The sequence below is a fragment of the Nematolebias whitei genome, chromosome 7 (assembly GCF_014905685.2).
Source record: "Nematolebias whitei isolate Nwh7 chromosome 7, NemWhi1, whole genome shotgun sequence".
Classification (NCBI taxonomy): domain Eukaryota; kingdom Metazoa; phylum Chordata; class Actinopteri; order Cyprinodontiformes; family Rivulidae; genus Nematolebias; species Nematolebias whitei.
In genome coordinates, this window is record NC_056504.1 from 2,895,440 (window position 1) to 2,915,068 (window position 19,629).

At 40.5% G+C, this 19,629-nt stretch overlaps 1 protein-coding gene and 1 pseudogene across 1 annotated transcript in view; one reads left to right on the forward strand and one right to left on the reverse strand.

Moving 5' to 3' along the window:
- Positions 1-19,629, forward strand: part of barx1 (BARX homeobox 1) — a 90,836-nt gene that overhangs the window by 8,464 nt on the left and 62,743 nt on the right. The gene's annotated exons all lie outside the window — the stretch shown is intronic.
- On the reverse strand, positions 11,386-11,483 carry LOC119412908 (annotated as a pseudogene).

The following is a 19,629-nucleotide window of genomic DNA, read 5'->3' on the forward strand; positions in this document are numbered from 1 at the left end:
TACTGATGAGGGTCCTCGTTGATGTTGATGGTTGTTTTGATGTGAGTCATGACCAGTTTTTCGAAGCATTTAGCGACTATCGGGGTGAGGGACACTGGTCGATAGTCATTCAGACCAGTCACTGAAGAGCTTTTTGGGACTGGGATGATGGTGGCAGTCTTCAGGCAGATGGGAACTGTCTCCAGGGTAAGTGAGGTGTTAAAGATGTCTGCCAGCACCTCACAGAGCTGATCAGCACATTCTTTCAGCACCTTCCTGGGGATGTTGTCTGGGCCAGTTGCCTTGTGAGGGTTAATCCTCCTTCCTGCAAGTACTGCTTACTTCAACTGAGGTCACGCTGAGATGCTCTTCATCCAGTGGTGAGGTGAGTCTGGTGCTGGGTGGTCTGTTCTGGTCTTCAAAACGTGCGTAGAACTTGTTGAGGGCATCAGGCAGAGATGGGTCTTTGGGGCATTGTTCGCTCCTTCCTTTATAATCTGTTCTACACTTAATGCCCCTCCACATGCTCCGAGGGTCTTGTGAGGTGGATCACCCTCGATCTTCTGTGCATATGTGGCCTTGGCCTTCTTAATACCAGCAACCAGCTCTTTCCTTGTCCTACTCAGCTCCTGTGAGTTTCCAGACCTGAAGGCAGTGTTCCTGGCTTCCAGCAGGGTGCACACCTCTGCATTCAGCCAAGGTTTTTTGTTTGGGTAACTTTTAACATATCTATGATGGAGACGGTGTCAGTACATAAACTAATGTAACCCAGTACTGAAGACGCATATTGGTCCAGATCAAGTAATCCTCCATTTTCAGCAGCTTCTCTGAAAACCTGCCAGTATGTTCGATCAAAACAATCTCTCAGTATGGGGCCACTGTCCTGAGTACAAGATTTAACTTCCTTTTGAACCGGTCTGGAGAGTCTCAGCGGGGGCATGTAAGCAAGAGCCAGGAAGATTGAGATGTGGTCTGACAGTCCTAGGTAGGGGCGGGTTCAGCTTTGTATGCATATTTTACGTTTGTGTAAACATGGTCCAGCGTCTTGTTTCCACATGTTGGTATGCCCACATGCTGGTTAAAGCTTGGGAGGCAGTCCTTTAGATTCACGTGATTAAAGTCTCCAGCTACCAAGTAAAGAGCCTCAGGGTGTTTGTTCTGCAGAGAGCTGAAGAGATCATAGAGTTCCTGCAGAGCGTCATTAGCATTAGCATCTGGGGCTATGTAAACAACCGTTATGAAAGCCACTGTGAACTCATGGGGTAGATAATGTGGCCGACATTTCACTGTTAGCTGCTCCAAAGCCTTTGAGCATGAGTTTTTTTTTTTACCACAATACAGTTCATGCACCAACTTTTACTCACGTAAATGCACACTCCGCCTCCCCGTGGTTTCCCCGTTAGCTTGCTGCAGCAATCCGCTTGAAAAAACAGTCTGCCATCCAGCTGGAAGACTGAATCCGGCGTTTCACTTGTAATCCATGTTTCCGTGAGGCAAAGCACCGCACACTTCATCTCTTCTGAGGCGCCCGCTCTCAGACGAAGTAAATCCATCTTGTTGTCCAACGAGCGGACGTTCGACAGAAAGAGAGACGGTTTTCTGGATTCAGCATTAGCTTGTAGCCTCACCATAACCCCTGCCCGGCGTCCTCTCTTCTTAAGCCGGGAGAAGCGCTTCCTCTTCTGCCCATTGGAGCACCTCTGCTGCAGCTTCCAGGTAGATGACTTTAAGATCTACATTTTGCCAAGCATAGTTTTGAGTTTGTTGCTGATTTTTGCTATATTTTGTGGCAAATCCACTCTTATTCTAATCAATTTGGTTCGGCTTTAGTTCACACGCATACATTTTGCGAAGTCAGGCACAGAGTCGATTTCAAAACTCCTAAAAACTGGGATTGCACCGGGAGCCTGTGAAGCTGCAACTGCTCTGAGCGCAGCCATCTTGGCAAAAAGAGAAGTTGGATTCAAGCTGAAGACAAGAAAACACAAGGAAACTGGGTACTCGAACAGAGAAAAGGAAAGAAGAAAGGGAAAGAAGAAAACAGGACTATATTTAGGAAATGCAACAGAATGAGTATACAAGGTGGCCTAAACTCCAGGCTAAATTTCCATTCACAGTCCCTCTCACGGGCTTTAAACGGGAAAGAGTGTTGGACACAAGGCTTTCAACATAAATTACAATCAAGAGGACGAGTCAGCTGCCAGGAATCTACAGATTTGGGAGAACCAGACAATTTAATCATTAGGAGGAGCTTTTGTGGTGGCTTGATAGAACTCCACTGCGAGCAATGAGAGGTTGTCCCCAGTTTTCAGAGACTGAGTGTTTAAGGAGTCAAAAGGTCCATGCTTAGACAGAGCCCAGGCTTAGAAGTCCTGGGGGTGTGGAGTTTGGGGGAGGGGATGGCAGCCTAACCACACTACACACAGGAGTGTTCCTTAACGATTAAAGAGACCCTGATTCATTTAAGGCATGTGTCAAAACTGCCCAAGCAGCGTATGATCCCAATTAGCCTGTAACCCAACTCTGAGCAGGCCCAGGTCCACATTAGATCTGCCATTCTTCTCTTTGTTTTTCCTCAGCGTCAAAATGTCTGCTACAGGTTGGGTCAGCAGAAATAAAAAAAGAGAAATGACGTTAAAGAGACTGTGTGTTGTTACTGTTCGATATGATGCAAATAAAAGTAATCGCCGAGACATTCAGCAAGTCTTAGTGACATTAACTTGATTTTTATTTGGTGAAAATTCAGTGAGAATGCTGAGCGACTGTAACAAAGTCCATGCTCAATAAACAAGAAACACAATCCAACAACTTTCAGTCAGGTCATCTGGACAGTTTCTTTTATTTTGTGCTGAAACATTTCACCTTCCATCCAGAAGGCTTCATCAGTCAAGGAAACGCACAACACAAAACTGATTCTTCCCCCAACAGCTTACTCCAAAGTGGAACAAACCAGTTCTGTTGGTGCTAAGATGGTCTCTTTGGCACGCCCCCTCCTCCGGTGAATGTTGTAATTTAGTGAAGAAGATGAAACTAAACGGTTTAAGCTATAAGAAGCAGAACACCAGGAGGTGTCTGTAAGAATGAGGTGTCTCTTCCAATAACTTCCTGAAAATATAATAAGATAACAGAACAAATAAATTTTTTTTAAAAATCAATCGTTTTATTTGGACTTTTTCAAAATCACTACTACAGATGATCTGGAAAAATTTGGATTTAGCTCATAATGATGACTTGAAACAGGTTTCATACACAGGGAGAATTTATTTTGAAGTTTCTGGTAAATTAAAAAGAAAAAGTTTATTAAAAGGATCAAATTAAACTATTTTTTTTTTCTTGTAATTTTCAAATCATGTTTTTTATGATTGTCTACTGTTGTACTGATAAATATCTCCTGGAGGGTAAACTAGATCTTGACTGCAAGTATCAAACTGAGAAATCCTTCGTTTTCTACAACTGATAGTGGTTGATCATTAATTATGATGAAGTTTATCAACTTCTCTGTAAACATTTGAGCTCCGTGGTTTCAGCGACGTCTTCTTGTTCAATAGACATTTTTCACGCTTCCTCGTTTTAAAGCGGATGTGGTGTTCAACAACTTCCAGTGGTTTTAGTGTTAGACCGTGAGGATAATGGTTCAGTCTCTGCGCGGTTTCTTTTGTTCAGTTCCTGGTTGTTCTTGTAGGACAAGAAAACAACCGTATCTGTCCGACCATGCTTTTCATGACGTACCCAGACCAAAGGAGGCGGTGGATCCAGGAGGTCAGAAGAGATGATGGTCACAGCTTCTGCATAAAGCCAGGGAGCACTTGTATGTAGCTGCATTTCACTCAGGAGGATTTTATCTGTGGATCCACCAGCTGCTTTACAGGTTGAGCTTCTCTCTTCACCTGGAATAATTTCACTGCTCCAGCTAAGAGTCTGTTCTTAGAGAGCTCAGAAACAGCAGCTTGTCCTCTCACAGAAAGCCAGCCAGGCTGAAGCTGCTGCTGGAGTCCACGTGAAACTCACTCCACCTGGTGCCACATCCACCCACAGGTAAATATCACAGTAAGATGGTACGTTATAAACTTGTCATGGAGAGATCAAGTTACACTGACTCACAAAATGTATTGATCTTCACATAAATAATGTCAACAATAATAATAATAATAATAATAATAATAATGTGAATAAGCTCAATAATTGAAACAATCTTGCTAATCGTATTTTATTTAGTGGTTTTACTGGTGCACTCCCAGTTGTCCTCATTCTGCTCAGTCCTGTTGGTGGACTCTCACTCCTGCTTGAGTCACCATCATTAGTCAGTGTCTTACCTGAGAGAAGATTGACTGAACTAAAGGCTGGGGCCATTTCCAACTATTTTATATGTGAATGTGAGGCCCATGTTTGTTTGTAATTCTTAAATATTATTCATATTTATTTTTGTTTACTTCATTTCATATTCATGTTCCAGGTTGAAGGTGCAGTTCAGTCTCGTGTAGGTTCCGTTCCACTCGTGTCTCGTGCATCACAGCTCGTGGGTGAATTTCTGCTCGTGTTACCTTGAACCATCCTTTTGTCTTTTAGTTGACTGAACACTGGAAAGAATATTTATTGTAAGAATCATTGTTGTCTCCATTAGAATAGTTTTTAACTTAGTGTTAATAAAATGTATCTTGGAACAGTCTCCTGTTTACTTGTAAACAAACCCAAGAGTCTTTTCTGTATAAATTATGTTCTTGGGTGAAAGTCCTGAGGTCGTGTTGCAGTAAGTTTATAAAATAAAATAACATCCAAACCAAGCTTGTTACATATTGTTCTAATGTTATGTAACTAATTATTTAAAGGTTCTGAATTATTTTAAACATTCTTCAATTAAAACACGTGAGCAGCAAACTGTACAGTTTTTATTTAATTTGTGGATTCATTCAGTTTTATTGAAAATAAAACGGTGTAATTTACAATATCTAGTAAAAAAACAAAAAAAACTATTTAACATTTTAACTGTACACTATAAATTGATCGTGGATTATAGATATTTTTCCCAAATTATGGAATTTCATTTTAAATAAATTGGCACCTTTATGTGTTTTTCACGAGCAACAACTATTTACAGTATTTACAGTATTTACAGTATTTACAGTATTTACAGTATTTACAGTGATTCGCAGCTTGAGACTGAACATTAAAAATATGAAGGAACAAAAGTGATTTGTACATTTTATGATTCTGACTGCGTTGATATAAACACAAGGATGAAGGTGTTGAAGTAAAACATGTCAGCAGACTTCTTCACCACACTTCTTCTGCAACACGGAAACAGCTGTAAGCCTTGGTTGTAGAAGCTGCACCCCTGCAGAACATCTGGACTGCTCCTGGTTCTGGCCTCTGAGAAGACGTTTCCAGTGACACGTGCAGAGACTGAAGATGTGAAGTGTGGACACAGAACATGTTGTGAAGACTGCAGCTTCAGAGGAGGAAGAGCAGGACGTGTGGAGCAGAATGAAGCTACGCAGGACTTCTCAGGTGGGCACTGGTAAAACATCTGTGAGCCCTGTGGCACAGGACCACATCTGGATGGTACCAGCTCCAAACTTAGGATGTGCGATAAGTGGTTGGGACTTCAGTTTCTCCTGCTGTCACCCAGTGAGATCTAAAACAGATAACTGTTTTTAGCACATACATATAATACTTGTTATAGCATATTTAGTTTTAAACAAGTAACAGATTGTAGTTTGAAGATGAGCTGAAACAGCAGCAGAACAAAACAGACTGCTGCTACAACAGACAGTAACCAGTGAGCAGGAAGATGTTACTGTGAGCTCTCAGTAGAACAGTTGTCCATCGTACGTCAAAGTTCTTCAGCTGTCAGAAGTGAAGCATCAAGCTCTGACAACTCCCTGTCCCTCGACAATATTTGACCTGTAGTTATGAAGAAGCACAATTTGAACATCGAGCATCATAACAACTCATAACTAACACTTAGTACGTTTTCTTTCACAAATTGTAATGGCAAACACATATCAGAATGTTAAAATATCAGTTAAAAGTTTATACCACGTCTGTCTCAAATACTCCAAATAATTTAGCATGGTCACTAAATTAGGCTTTATGACGATGTTTATTCATATGTTGTAGCTAACGGTTAGCTCGCTAAGCTACGTCTTGTCTTACCTTGAAACTGTTGATATATTCTTCATGGAAGAACTTTTGTCCTTTCTCAGGTTTATTGGTTCAAGAATTCGTCGCTGTGATTTCCTCCACATCAGTGAAAGAAAAGGCCGGTACTGGCATAGACTCACAATAACAGGAAGTGACCCAGCACCACGAGACGCTACTTCCTGTTGTCGTGAAAAAGGTCTGTCCGGGGCGGGCAGTCTGTCCCTCCTCAGAGACGGGCAGACTGAGCGCAGCTGCCCGGGGTCGAGTCGCTTGTTTCGGGTTGAGCAAAGAGCAGCGCCCCTGAAGCCCCAGAGCTCGAATGTCCATCGTAAAACTAACTTTACTACGGTTTAATGTGGCGCTATGGCTCTGCAGACATGTTTCCATGAAAAGTTTGTTAGCTGTTAGCCACAGTGCTGCTAACTCAGTCCTCACCTTGTAGCTGCTGCAAACTATGAACTGGATTTCCTGAATGTGGGGCGGGTCTTATTACTCTGGGTTCATGAGACACGTTCAGGAAATCCAGTCCATAGTTTGAAGCCAACGTGCATCATGGATCAGAAATATCTGATACATAAATTATGCTGGTATCGGAGGCCGATACCGTATTTATTTATTTATTTATTTATTTTTGTCTGCTAAATTGTAAACACTGCTTCATGTATAAAGAAAACACAAAACATCTTGGGTTGAATGTGAGGAACTTTTTTACTGAACTCTGTTTGACTTTTGCTAACTGCATCAATATATAATTACACGCTAATCACATTTCTTTGTGCCAAACTTTTTTAAAGCTACATTAGTGTTTACCTCTATGACCATTGTTTCTGCCAAACAAATCTTTGATGATTCATAAACTGAATCAATATTTAACTCCATTCCCATCACATTTCTCTCTGCCAAATGTTTGTTTGTTTGTTTATTACATTACATCAAGGTTTACTTTTATGATGCTTGCTTTTTTTTTTCTAAATAGTTATTGGATGTTTTTCAAATGGCGTCGGTGTTTGAATCAATCTCAACATAGTAAAATGGACCTTTGACCTTTCTTACATAGCTTCAGTGTTTACATTCTTGCCCATCGTATCTCTCTTTACCAAACAAACCTCTGACAGCTCTTAAACTGGACCAGTGTTTAGCTACATGCCCTTCACAGTCCTCTCAGTTAAAAAAGGTGTTTGAAGTTCATGTATGCTGAATCAATGTTTAGCTTTGTGCCTGGCACGTTTCTTGCTGCCAAACGGACTTTGGACATTTCTCAAACAGCATCAGTGTTTCCAAATGGTCACCAAGCTGCATCACTGATCAACTATTTACTTGTTAAGAGTCTGCCTATACCTGCAAAACAGACAGGGGCTTGGCCTAAACAGGTTCAAATTTATTTACAAAAAAAAATAAAAAAATTACTGCAGTTCTGGGCCCAAAAGAGGTCAACAGAACAAAATTTAACTACGGCACCAACTGACCCCCTAACTGACATAGGAGGGAAACTTGTAAAATATGAAGGATGGAATGTGTCAAAATTAAATAAATAAACACAATAATGAAATTAATCATTTAATTATCAAATACATCATTAAACAATTAAATATACAATTAAATTCAAGTCTTTAATTTAGTCACATTCCACCCTCGTGTGTCACCCTTAAATTATGTTAACTGTCAGTCTCATCATTAAACTCAGTGGGCGGGACTAGGGCGGGGCTAACGCTGAGCATGTGAAATCCTAAATTGTTAGATAAGTCCTAAGTGTTTCACGAGCATTACCCCAAGCTAACATAATATTTCTTACCTTGCACATAAGCCGGGGTTTGTGATCCACACTGGTGCATCAGGCCGCAGGTCCGACTCTGTGGAGCCTCGAGAGTTTCTCTGTTTCAATTTGCTGCTTCTCGCAAAAGTGCGTCTTCTTCTTTACATTCATGTTATGAAAAAAGGTTTCATCCAATTACATGTAAACACAATTACGCTTCCTAAAGTTTCGGAATATATTTTCTGGCTTGTGGATCAATCGATTGTGGGCGATTTGTCTTCGCTTGCTGTGAGGAGCAGCCAATCGGGCATCAGGGTTAGGGTAAGTCCCGCCCACTGAGTTTCATGAGTGAGGCTGACAGTTAACATAATTTCATGGTGACACTGGAGGGTGGAAGGTGACAAAAATTAAATAAATATATACATCATGGAATAAATAATTTAAAAGGTACATTTCATTCTTTTTTCAATTCAACCTTTATTTAGACAGCTAAGTCACACTGAGCTTAGAAGACTCATTTACATGTGAGATCTGTTTAGACAGACAACAAAATAGTGAAACTGGACACATGGAGGAATTGGAGGCAAAAAAAATCCTATGAAACTCCTTCATGGCTGAGAAGAAAGCCCCTGATATTGATAAAACACCTTGCACATACAAGCACATAGTGACGTAGATATTCTGCAGGGGGGGTGGGATGCCAAGAGCAGTGAGGATGTCCAAGGACGCTCTTGGGGGCACTGTAGAGTTCTGATAAGGATGGAATAGTTGAGCCGGTTCCCTCCGGTGAGATTCGTAAACATTCTCGAGGGATGTCGGGGAATGGCCAAGGACAAAGTCTATGAGAATCCAAGAGTCCTGAAATGATGACACAGTGTCATCAGGAGAATTGAGACAAGGTGCAAGGTCAGTCAAGGGAGCCAAATTCAGATAAACAACATTTGTTTTAGAAATCAGGCAGAACTTACTTCAACTTTTATCTGCCTTGAGTCTTTGCTGGTCTCATGTAGATTCCGAAAGGTTCAAATTAAGTGGACCCACCACTGATCCGTGCCTGAGAATATTCCCTGAGGTTTGATCCATCCTGCCAGTGGGTCCTAGGGGCCACATATGGCCTGCAATTCCCACAAATCACATCCAATTTGTGATCCAGTCCACCAAGCACTAGAGTCTGGGTGCTCGAGACACGGAGCAAACCTTCACACAGGCGGATCCTGACCAGGCCAGATTAGCTGCTGCCATCTTCTTTGTATGTTGATGAACCAGGAACCAGACAATTCCAAAAACAGGAAACCTGTTCTCATAAATCCAATTATATGCAGTTTCAGCGGCCTCGACCAACAGCAGAACGTGTCATCTGGACAGGTCAGCTCGCCTGAAGCTTGTCTCTAAAATGTTGTCCCTTGTGTTGAGACCAACTGACCAGATCCACAAAATGATGGTTCAGAAGATACAAAGTATGTAGAGAGAGGCTCAGAAGCAGTTTCACAGACAGGACAGAGTAAAGTGGAGGAGGGAGAGAAGCGGAAAACTGAACGATGTATTTAATGATTAATGATATATTTAATTGTTATGTATGTATTTATTTATTTCATTTTGTCACATTCTGTCCTCCATAGTAAAGTGGCTGATCAGACCTTTCAGACACACTAGGGCAGGAAGCAAATTAAAGATTAACTACCAGTAGTGTCATTAACAAATCAAACAAATTAAATCAAACTAATTAACAGCAACCTAAAAAATATACATTTACAACAACAAATCCCATCTAGACCAAAATGTTCAAATCAGATGATAAAACCCAACCTGTCCCTCTGCTGACAGGCGACAGGACGCAGCCCAGGCTGAGGTGATGTGATGCAGCTGGGGCAGCTTACAGCGAGTGGCAGGAACATTCCAGCAGCATCTCCACAGGAACCAGCTCCACCTTCATTTACCGAGTGGCTGCAGTTCTGCCGTCACATTTCTCATCATATTTTTATTTGCTGCACAAAGTTTTTGTTGGGGGGCCGAGATGGTGTAGAGGAAGGACAGCCGACCTTGGGACCAGAAAGTCACAGGCTCAACTCCCCGGCATGCCCACATGCCATGGCATCCGTGAGCAAGACACCCAATCCCTAACCGCTCCGCAGGTGCCCACACAGTGTCCCGCTGCCCCACCTGGGTGCATCTCATGAACTCAGGTGGATTAAATGCAGCGAACCAAATTCATCATTGCATGGGAACATACAATGATACAATGATGTCATCAACATACAATCATGACAACACATAGCACTTTTTTAATTTAACTACATGCCTAGTACATTTTGTTTTGCCAAACAGATTTTTTAAGTTTCATAAACTGCATTGACGTGTACGTACATGCCCAAGACATTTTGGTTAAGTCACCCCCTTTATTTGACCTTTACGTAGCTGCATCATCATATATCTACAAGCCCAGCACATTTTCTTTGCCAAATGTTTTTTAATGTTTTCCACTGTCGTTTTGGTGTTTAACTATGTCTAACACATCTCTCAGCTGCCAGCCAGCTGGTGTGTCTTAAAATGCATCAGCGTTGTTCTTCATGCACATTATATTTTTCTTTGCCACATAGATCTTTGACAGATTTTAAACTGCATTAGTTTTTAACTCCAGCCCAGCATATTTCTTTCTGCCAATGGGTTTTTGAAATTGTTAAATATGCATCAGTATTCAACTACACGTTCGTCACATTTTTCTCCACCAAACTGGTTAACATACAGCACCAACATAAAACAAGGCTGCAGGGGTTCACACCAACGCTCTTTCTTGTTTTTTTATTATAATTTTCGCCAATGGTATATTCTGTATCTAAGGGCAGAACGGTGGCGCTGCTGCCTCTCAGCGAGCAGGTTACCCTGGTATAAACCCCGGTCCGGGGACCTTTCTGGGTGGAGTTTGCATGTTCTCTCCGTGATAATTAACAATATATTTACACCCCATATCGATGCACCTGAAAGACAAAAACTGTCACGTTCTGGTGTGGTCAGATGCAATGGTGCAGGCAGCACGACTACTCAGAGCTACCAATAATAATTATTTAATCATAGAACAAAAAAAGAGCTGACAGGGCAGCCAACTTCTATTACTCATGGATCACTGGAAACTCAGGAGAGAGAGGCAACAGGAGACCATGCCAGGACGAACACTAACACATAAGCCCTATTGGCACAGGATTAGTTTTACCTAGCGACCACATGCCATTTGTAATAATTACGGAGATTGTCTGTGTTGTTAATCCCGTGCAAATCAGCCATGTCAGTAAAGTGAAAATTCCCCTGCAACTTACCTACTATATTTTGCTGAACTCCTGTAATAATACTAATCTAATGCGAATAAGCATCTCTGTGATTTGGACAGAAATGCGCAGGATCCGATACGTAATGAGGCATTTTTTGTTTTTGTTTAAGCAAAATCATTTGGAAACATATAGAACAAGGCAATGTTAAATGAACGCGCTGCTCGCTTCAGCATTTTTTTTTTCTCTCGTGCACCTATCCTGGAGATACTGCAATACCAGGTCGATGCGTGGAGTGGACGGAGCAAGCCCCTATTCCAGCTCCCTGTTCCAAAAATCTATTTAATATATGGTCCCTGGAAAGGGGACGGCTTTTATGCTGCTAGTTCTTTCACCGCAGATGACAGCACGTGCAGAGACACGCGCCTGATGAGCTGACCCATCAGTGTTGGACCCATCCATCCATTCATTCACCCGCTTCTTCCTTTTCGGGTAGTGGGATCGCTGGTGCCCACGTCCAGCTATCACTGTGCGAGAGGCGGGAGACACCCTGGACAGGTCGCAAGTCCATTTCAGTTGGCAGGTCAGCGGACGCACAGATGTTCATACCATACCATTTTATTTATAAAGCACTTAAAACAGCTACAAAGCCAACCAAAGTGCTGTACAGACAGAACAACAGGTAACACACGAAGCAAAATACAAAATGAGGTAAATCAGAATATAGACATAAAAACGATGCAGATAATGACGACAAACCTGTGTGGAGCGTACAGGATCAAAACACAGATCATCTGGTGTTGAAAGCTACTGAATAGTAGTGAGTTTTTAAACGGGACTTGAAAACCGAGAGGGAGGGGGCCTGTCTGACAAGCAGAGGTAACTCGTTCCAGAGTCTTGGTCCTGCTACAGAGAAAGCCCTGTCACCTCTGCATTTAAGACGAGTTCCTGGAACTGTGAGGAGCAACTGGTCCGCTGACCTCAGGGAATGTGGTGGGACATACGGTTGTAGCAGATCAGAGAGATGGGGATGGGGGGCGACACTGTTCAGTGATTTGTAGACATATATGAGTATTTTGAACTGTCAATGTTGAAACGTTGTTTAATTGGTTTTGGTATTGTTTTTGAACACCCCAGGCAAGAATGAATTTTGTGTGTAAGTTTTAGTTGGAGACTGTAAAGGGTTTTAACCATGCCAACATGCAGTTCATTCGTTAAATTGCAATCTTTGCGGAGTCAATGTATATTATTGCTACCTTAAGTACCATAATCTACATTGGTCTCACAACGCTTAAGCCGAACCTACTCGAACAATTCTATTCGGGGGGATAGCTAATTCTTTTTGATGAGTCTCGCCATAGACTTCCAAAACATTTATGGGGAAACCAAACACCCAATCTCAAGTCGTTCGTCTAAAAGACAACAGACAATTGAACCAAACTATATTTTATCATGTAAAGCTAACTTAAACCAAGTTAGGAATGGAAAAATAGTTTGGAACCCTTTTCTATAGGTATAAACCCCTGTAGTTACCGTTTTCAGCATGTTCCACCCCTTAACTGGTAGCTGTAGCTGTTCCCAATCATAATAGCTTACACACCAGGTGCATATAGTTTAAGGCCTTGTGTAAAATCCCCTTCATAAGCCCACCTTAAACCACATAATTGCATGACACATTTGAACCAGAACGGCACAGGCTGGACATCCACCCAGCGACGACCTTCGCTGGAGGAGACCTGCAATCCTGACGTTGGTCTCCAATCTTCATCCAGTGGCCGCATCTTCGGTTCAATCCAAGGGTACCCCTCTGTATGCTGATCAATCAACAGTTCCAATCGTTGTGGATTTACCGTTGTGGATTATATGACTTTTCCAATGGATTACAGACTCTGTTTCCAAGGGGTTAAAGCATTGCTACAATGGAATTACCAACAACGTTATGGAATTACCATCAACACAATGGAATTACCAAGAACATTGTGGAATTACCTTGACTTTTGTTTTCCTTGCTGGATTACTTTTGACTTTTGTTTTCCTTGCTGGATTACTCTTGACTCTTGTTTCCTTGCTGGATTACATCAAGCTCAAGGACATTCGAAGGCGTAAGTTCATGTTTGGAATTCATCCCCATGGACAGGCGATGATTTCCAAAGGGGGGACTGTAGTGAACTAAGCCTAAGGTCAAAACCTTGACCTAAGGACCATATGGGGCAGAACTTGTCATTTCATTGATTTGCATCCAGAAATACAGGTTGACCCATCCTGAGACTTTCTTTCTTGAATTAATCAAGTAAAAGAAGACTATTCTCTATTATCATTACTATTTTACAAATGTTTGATAATCAAATTGTGTTAGTTCAGACAATGTTTAAATGTTGAAGTGAACTACTCATTTTTATTAATTGTGAAACAGTAATAATGATTCTTAATCCTCATTCAAAGTGAAATCAAGTTGGAATACGTTACAGAGTAATGATTCAATTTCTTGATCGTCTGTTTGAAGTGAGCAAGTGATGGAAGTTGTTCAAAGTTCAAGTTTCGGTCAACTGCAAGTTTACTGAAAAGAAATGTCATGTTTAACTTTTACAGCAAGATACTAGAGAAGTGGCTCCACGAAGTCTGAATTCTCCATAACAATCTTTTGTCTGTTTTTAAACAATCTTAATCTTTTTCCTTGACTTTTCATAACACCTTACATCACAAAACATACCTCTGTTTTGGTCCATCGACCAATCAGAAACTCTCAAATGAACCGGAAGTGAGCTTTCTTTAAATGTTGGCACTTCCTAGTTCAAGCTAGTTTCCAGTTGTTGCAGGAAGCTCTGCAGTTCTGAAACTCAGCAGTTCCAGAGTTCATGAAGGCTGGAATTCAGGATGCTGATGAGAGAAAAGAAATCAAACTGAATCCAGAGAAGATCTGGGAATTATGAAACTTCTGTTTTGGATAACCTCACGACTCCAGAGGGTTAGCTGTTCTTACGGAGACGCTGAAAAGTGGCTCGGAGTGGAACTTTACGCCGGAACTGAGATATCTTCAGAAAGGTAAAAGTCGATCTTCACCAAAAGTGTACCGTTGGGCAAGCTGATTTCCAAAGGAGCGTGCATGTTCTGGTTAAAACAGACAAATTCCCTCACATATCTCTCTCAAGATAAACTTCATCTTTCCATCTTTAAATTCTTCTATCTGCTAAAAATCATTACAGATATTTTTAGAAATGTCTGAAGCAAAGTTTTCACCACCGCCGTGTGGTAATACCTGCCGTTCTGCTGGAAGTGAGAACAATCGCTGCATTGTTTACCACTCCTGTAAAACTGATTAATAAGCTGTCGTTATTTTCAATTTTTGCCAATTAATGTAAATGTGTGATGTGTTAAACTTGATTCTGTTAATAAATGACCCACTGTCTTGGTGAGTCAAAGATAATTAACGTCTCACCTCCACATTTTATTAGATTCAATTGCACGTCATATACAGTCCAGAAAAATGAAAGAATCCATTTTAACAGTATGAATATATATCAGTATATGTACATACTACACTGTATAAGTAAAGGTTGAATGAATCCGGCGTCTCTTCCCCGGTGGTTTATTGTCGTCCAGACACAAAGTAGGATGCAGGTTTTCCTCCGTCGGCCGTTTGTCATCAAAGTGACATGAGCTCACATGCAGAGTTTCGGCTGGTCTCTTCAAGTTCACATTTTTCAGCCACATTCTTCTTAATTCCTCATCTGTAGGTAGGAGATGAAACTAAACCTCTTTTCACAGGAACTCTTTTAGTTCTGGGCCCGTGTTCAAACTCTGTTGTTGTGGCCACTGATTTAGTTTGGTCTGGTTGTTCCTGCAGCCGTGAACTCAACAGGTACCTGAACTCCACAAGACTTTTTAGTAAACTTTATGATTTTAAATTAATGTTAAAAAAAACAACATTTTATCTGCTAAACTGAATGCTAATTACTTTCAAATAAACCATGGTCTGTGCTCTGCTACCATGGTTAGCCAATGCTTACTGCTGCTTCCTGTTTGACAGGAAGTAGTACCCACAATCATTTATACAGTACAGCCCCCAGAAGTAATGTGAATTAAAATCTATCCAGTGTTTCAGGAAATATTTTGCCAACAGAAAAACACACACACTGGCAGAACTATTATTACTTTACCATCAGGCAATAAAAACATAATGTTGGTAAAAACATGACTGCTGTGCATACCTATGAATATTCTTGAAACACAATTATTGCATCCGAAAACTGAAATGCTTCTTGTGCAAAGAACTATGACTTTAAATTTAGTGAGTTTTTTCCATTTCTGAAAGCAATAAATAGTTTGCTTATTCCTTAAACATAGCATGTGTATATATAACAAAGTATTTTCTAAACCAAAAATTGAATTCTACACTGAACTTTTCATCACCAGGATTATTTTGAAGGTTATAATATGTTTACTTTATATCAGATTTGAGCCAGTCTGATGGAGAACCCTATGATGTGTTCATGGACTGAAACATTTATATGGAGTCTGTAATTACACTAGTCATTATGATCACTCAACACATCGTTTGAAACCTCCCACAGTAGAATGAACGATACCAAGTCAAATATATTTTAGGAACAGTGTTTATTTACACTCAGTGATTACTTTCTACAAGTTTTATCTAGTGGTTGTTAAGACGTTTTGCTAATAGGCAAAATTGGGATACACCAACAGTTATTGCCAAGGCTTTAGGAAATGATCTGACGTAATGTTTAGTGCTTGAAAGACATTTTGGAGATCATTCTCAATCACAAACGCACCAAAGTTTACTTCAATACTTATGAAATTAGCAGAGTTATAACCATTACCTGATTTTTCTGTCCCGTAGTTATCCTAAATTTGGCTGGCTCCAAAACTTATTCACTTCAAGATGTACATTCAATGATTACGCTCTAAACATTTCCAATAAACTAGGCCTAGTGGTTGTGATAAGATATTTTGCTAACTCATAAAAAGGTTCGAAGCCAACAGGTTTCCACCTGAAAAGGGTCTTGTTCTTCTATCAACGTTAATGCAGCCTGAAGCACAAAGTGTAGCTCCACAAATGTTACATCATAACAACCGGCTCGGCACCGTCATGTGTGCTCTTACTTTTATTGTACGTCATTTTATTATGTAATTTACAAACAAAGACACCATTTTTCTCATTGAAACATACAGAGAATTAACAGCCTCTAACTGCCACAGTGAGGTCACATGACCTAGAGTGGAGGTCTCTGGACTAAATCACTTTTGGAGCCATTTTGGTTCAATATGGCTGCCACAGCTACCTCAGAAAACTCAAAATTGACTGTAACTCAGTCATTCTTTGAGATATTGAACTGAAATTTAGTATAGTTATATCTGAGAGTGAGTTGTTATCCATTCTAATAGCTAAAACAGAAACAATGCTATAACTCAGCTATTTTAAAAGATGCTGAGCTGAAATTTTGTGTCGTGGTTCCTGACAGCGACAAGCAACACACTCTGAAGTCAAATCTAAAAAAATGCAAGTTAGCAGCCAAAGTTAATCCAAATGGATATAACTCAGAGGTTTATAGAGCTACTGAACTGAAATGTACTGTTTTGGGAGCTGAGAGTGATCCTTAATAGACCCTGATTGCAAATTAAAAATTAAAGATGGCCACCATAGCTTAAAAGAAAATAATGACTATAACTCTTTTATTTTTTTTGCCATATTGAGCTGAAATTTGGCAAACTGGTAGCAGAGAGTGAACCCCAACACACTGTGTCAAATCACAAATTAAAAATGGCTGCGATATCTTAGTCCCCATCAACGTTTCTACAGGAGCGTTCTAGTTTAAATGTCGTGCTCAAATGACACGTAGAGACTGACTCTCCTCTACAAACATACCATTGTTTATTTACATCAGTAACTTTAATACAGGCAGAGTTTTAGTCATTTTTGCAGAAAGAAAGCAGGAAATAATTCATTCGTTCATTTTCTTTACCCGTTTCTCTGTGCAGGGTCACAGGGCGCTAGTGCCAACTCCAGGAGTCGTCGTGGAAGAGACAGAGTACACCTGGACCGGTCACAAGACCATCACATCTACAGACAACCCTTCACTCACTCACTCGTAGGTACAATTTAGAGTTACTGACCCAACATGCATGTTTTTGGTCTATGGGAGGACACCAGTGTACCCAGAAAAAAACTTGTGTGAAAAAACTGTATCACCATTTAAGACCACAGCTATTTTAAAAAGTGTGAGGAGCTCTCAAACCTTTTCATGAAAAAATGGTAGAAAAAGGTAAATATTTCATGAACTAAAACTAATAGTAAATAGTAATGGTAAAATGGTTTAAATCATATCTATCTGATAGATTATAATTTGTCAATGTAAACAATGAATCTTCTTCATATACCACAGTTTCTCATGGAGTTCCTCAGGGTTTAGTGCTTGGACCAATACTCTTTACTTTATATATGCTTCCATTAGGTAAAGTTATTAAACAGCATGGGATAAATTTTCATTGTTATGCTGATGACACACAATTATATTTGTCCATTAAACCCAATGAATCCAATCAGCTACTTAGACTACAAGCACGTCTTAAAGACATAAAAACCTGGATGACCCTTAATTTTCTCCTTTTAAACTAAAATAAGACTGAGGTTTTGGTTTTTATTAACTGACCATTTTAGGAATTATTTTTTCAGTCTTTCTCCCTCCTTAGATGCATTAATCTGTCCTCCAGCTCTAATGTTAAAAATCTTGGTGTTATTTTTGATCAGGACATGTCTTTTATCCCCCACATTAAAAACGTTACTAGAACCTCCTTCTTCCACCTGCGTAATATCACTAACATTAGAAACATCTGATCTAAAGATGATGCAGAAAAACTGGTCCATGCATTTGTCACGTCTAGACTGGACTATTGCAATGGTTTATTATCTGGGTGTCCAAATACTTCTTTAAAACGTCTTCAGTTGATCCAAAATGCTGCTGCCAGAGTCTTAACTGGAGTTACTGGGAGAGATCATCTCTCTCCAGTTTTAGTTTCTGTCCATTGGCTCCCTGTCAAATCCAGAATAGAATTCAAAATCTTACTTCTAACCTACAAAGCCCTCAACAACCTAGCTCCATCTTATATTACCGATCTTATTGTTCCATATTTTACTAACAGAGCACTTCGCTCTCAGACTGCAGGTTTACTTGTGGTTCCTAGAGTTTACAAAAACAGAATGGGAGGCAGATCTTTTAGTTATCAGGCTCCTCTCTTGTTGAACCAACTTCCAGTTTCTGTTCGTGAGGCTGACACATTATCCAGTTTGAAGACTGGGATTAAGACTTCCCTTTTTGATAAATCCTATAGTTAGGGTCGGCTTGGGTTTCTTGAGCTGTCCCTTAGTTCTGCTGCTATAGGCTTAGACTGCTGGAGGACAAACTGACCTATTTTCTTCAAATGAAGTTACAAATTAATACAAGTGAATAATTGTTTCTATTTGAATGTGTTTCTTTTCATCTTTCCTCCTAGTGAGGACCTGCTCACCTCCATTCTGGACCTGGACCTATATCTGGACCTGGACCTATATCTAGACCTGGACCTATATCTAGACCTGGACCTATATCTGGACCTGGACCTGCCATTCTGTGTTCGTCTGTCTCTCCTTCCTGTCCTCTCAACCAGCCGGTCAAAGCAGATGGTCTCTTGTCCTGAGCTGGTTCTGCTGGAGGTTTCTTCCTGTTAAAGGGAGTTTTTCTTTCCACTGTCTCCACTGTGCTCACTCAGGATGGGAGACTGATGAAGTGAAGACCCAACACATCTGCAGGCTTCCTTCCTTCCATAGATAGAGAACTTCTACTAAATGGCACATATAATGTATGTGAATGTTTTTGTTCAGTGCCCTGACACAACTTCTGTTGAGACTTGGTGCTATCTATTATAAATTGAATTGAATTAAATTGAATTGAATCAAATCTTAATAACAGGAAGAGTTTGAGTGAGCTGAACGTTTTGATATGTAAATGATTAAAATAGCACAACATATTCAAAACAAGTTAGACTGAGGAAAACATGCAGAAGTCATAAGAACCAGGAAAACAACTGTCAGTAATTACTCAACCATCACACAGATAAAGGTCTAACGGTCACAACTGCATAGGACCCGCCCCCTTCATCTCAGAGTTTTGACTAAGATCATCTTATGTTGAGAAACTATGGAGTCACACGCATTGTGGTAAAAACTAGAAGTTTCCATCCATCCATCATCCATCCATCATCCATCCATCATCCATCCATCATCCATCCATCATCCATCCATCATCCATCCATCCATCCATCCATACATCCATCATCATCCATCCATCATCCATCCATCCATCCATCATCCATCCATCCATTCATCATCCATCCATCCATCCATACATCCATCATCATCCATCCATCCATTCATCATCCATCCATCATCCATCCATCCATCATCCATCCATCCATCCATCCATCATCCATCCATCATCCATC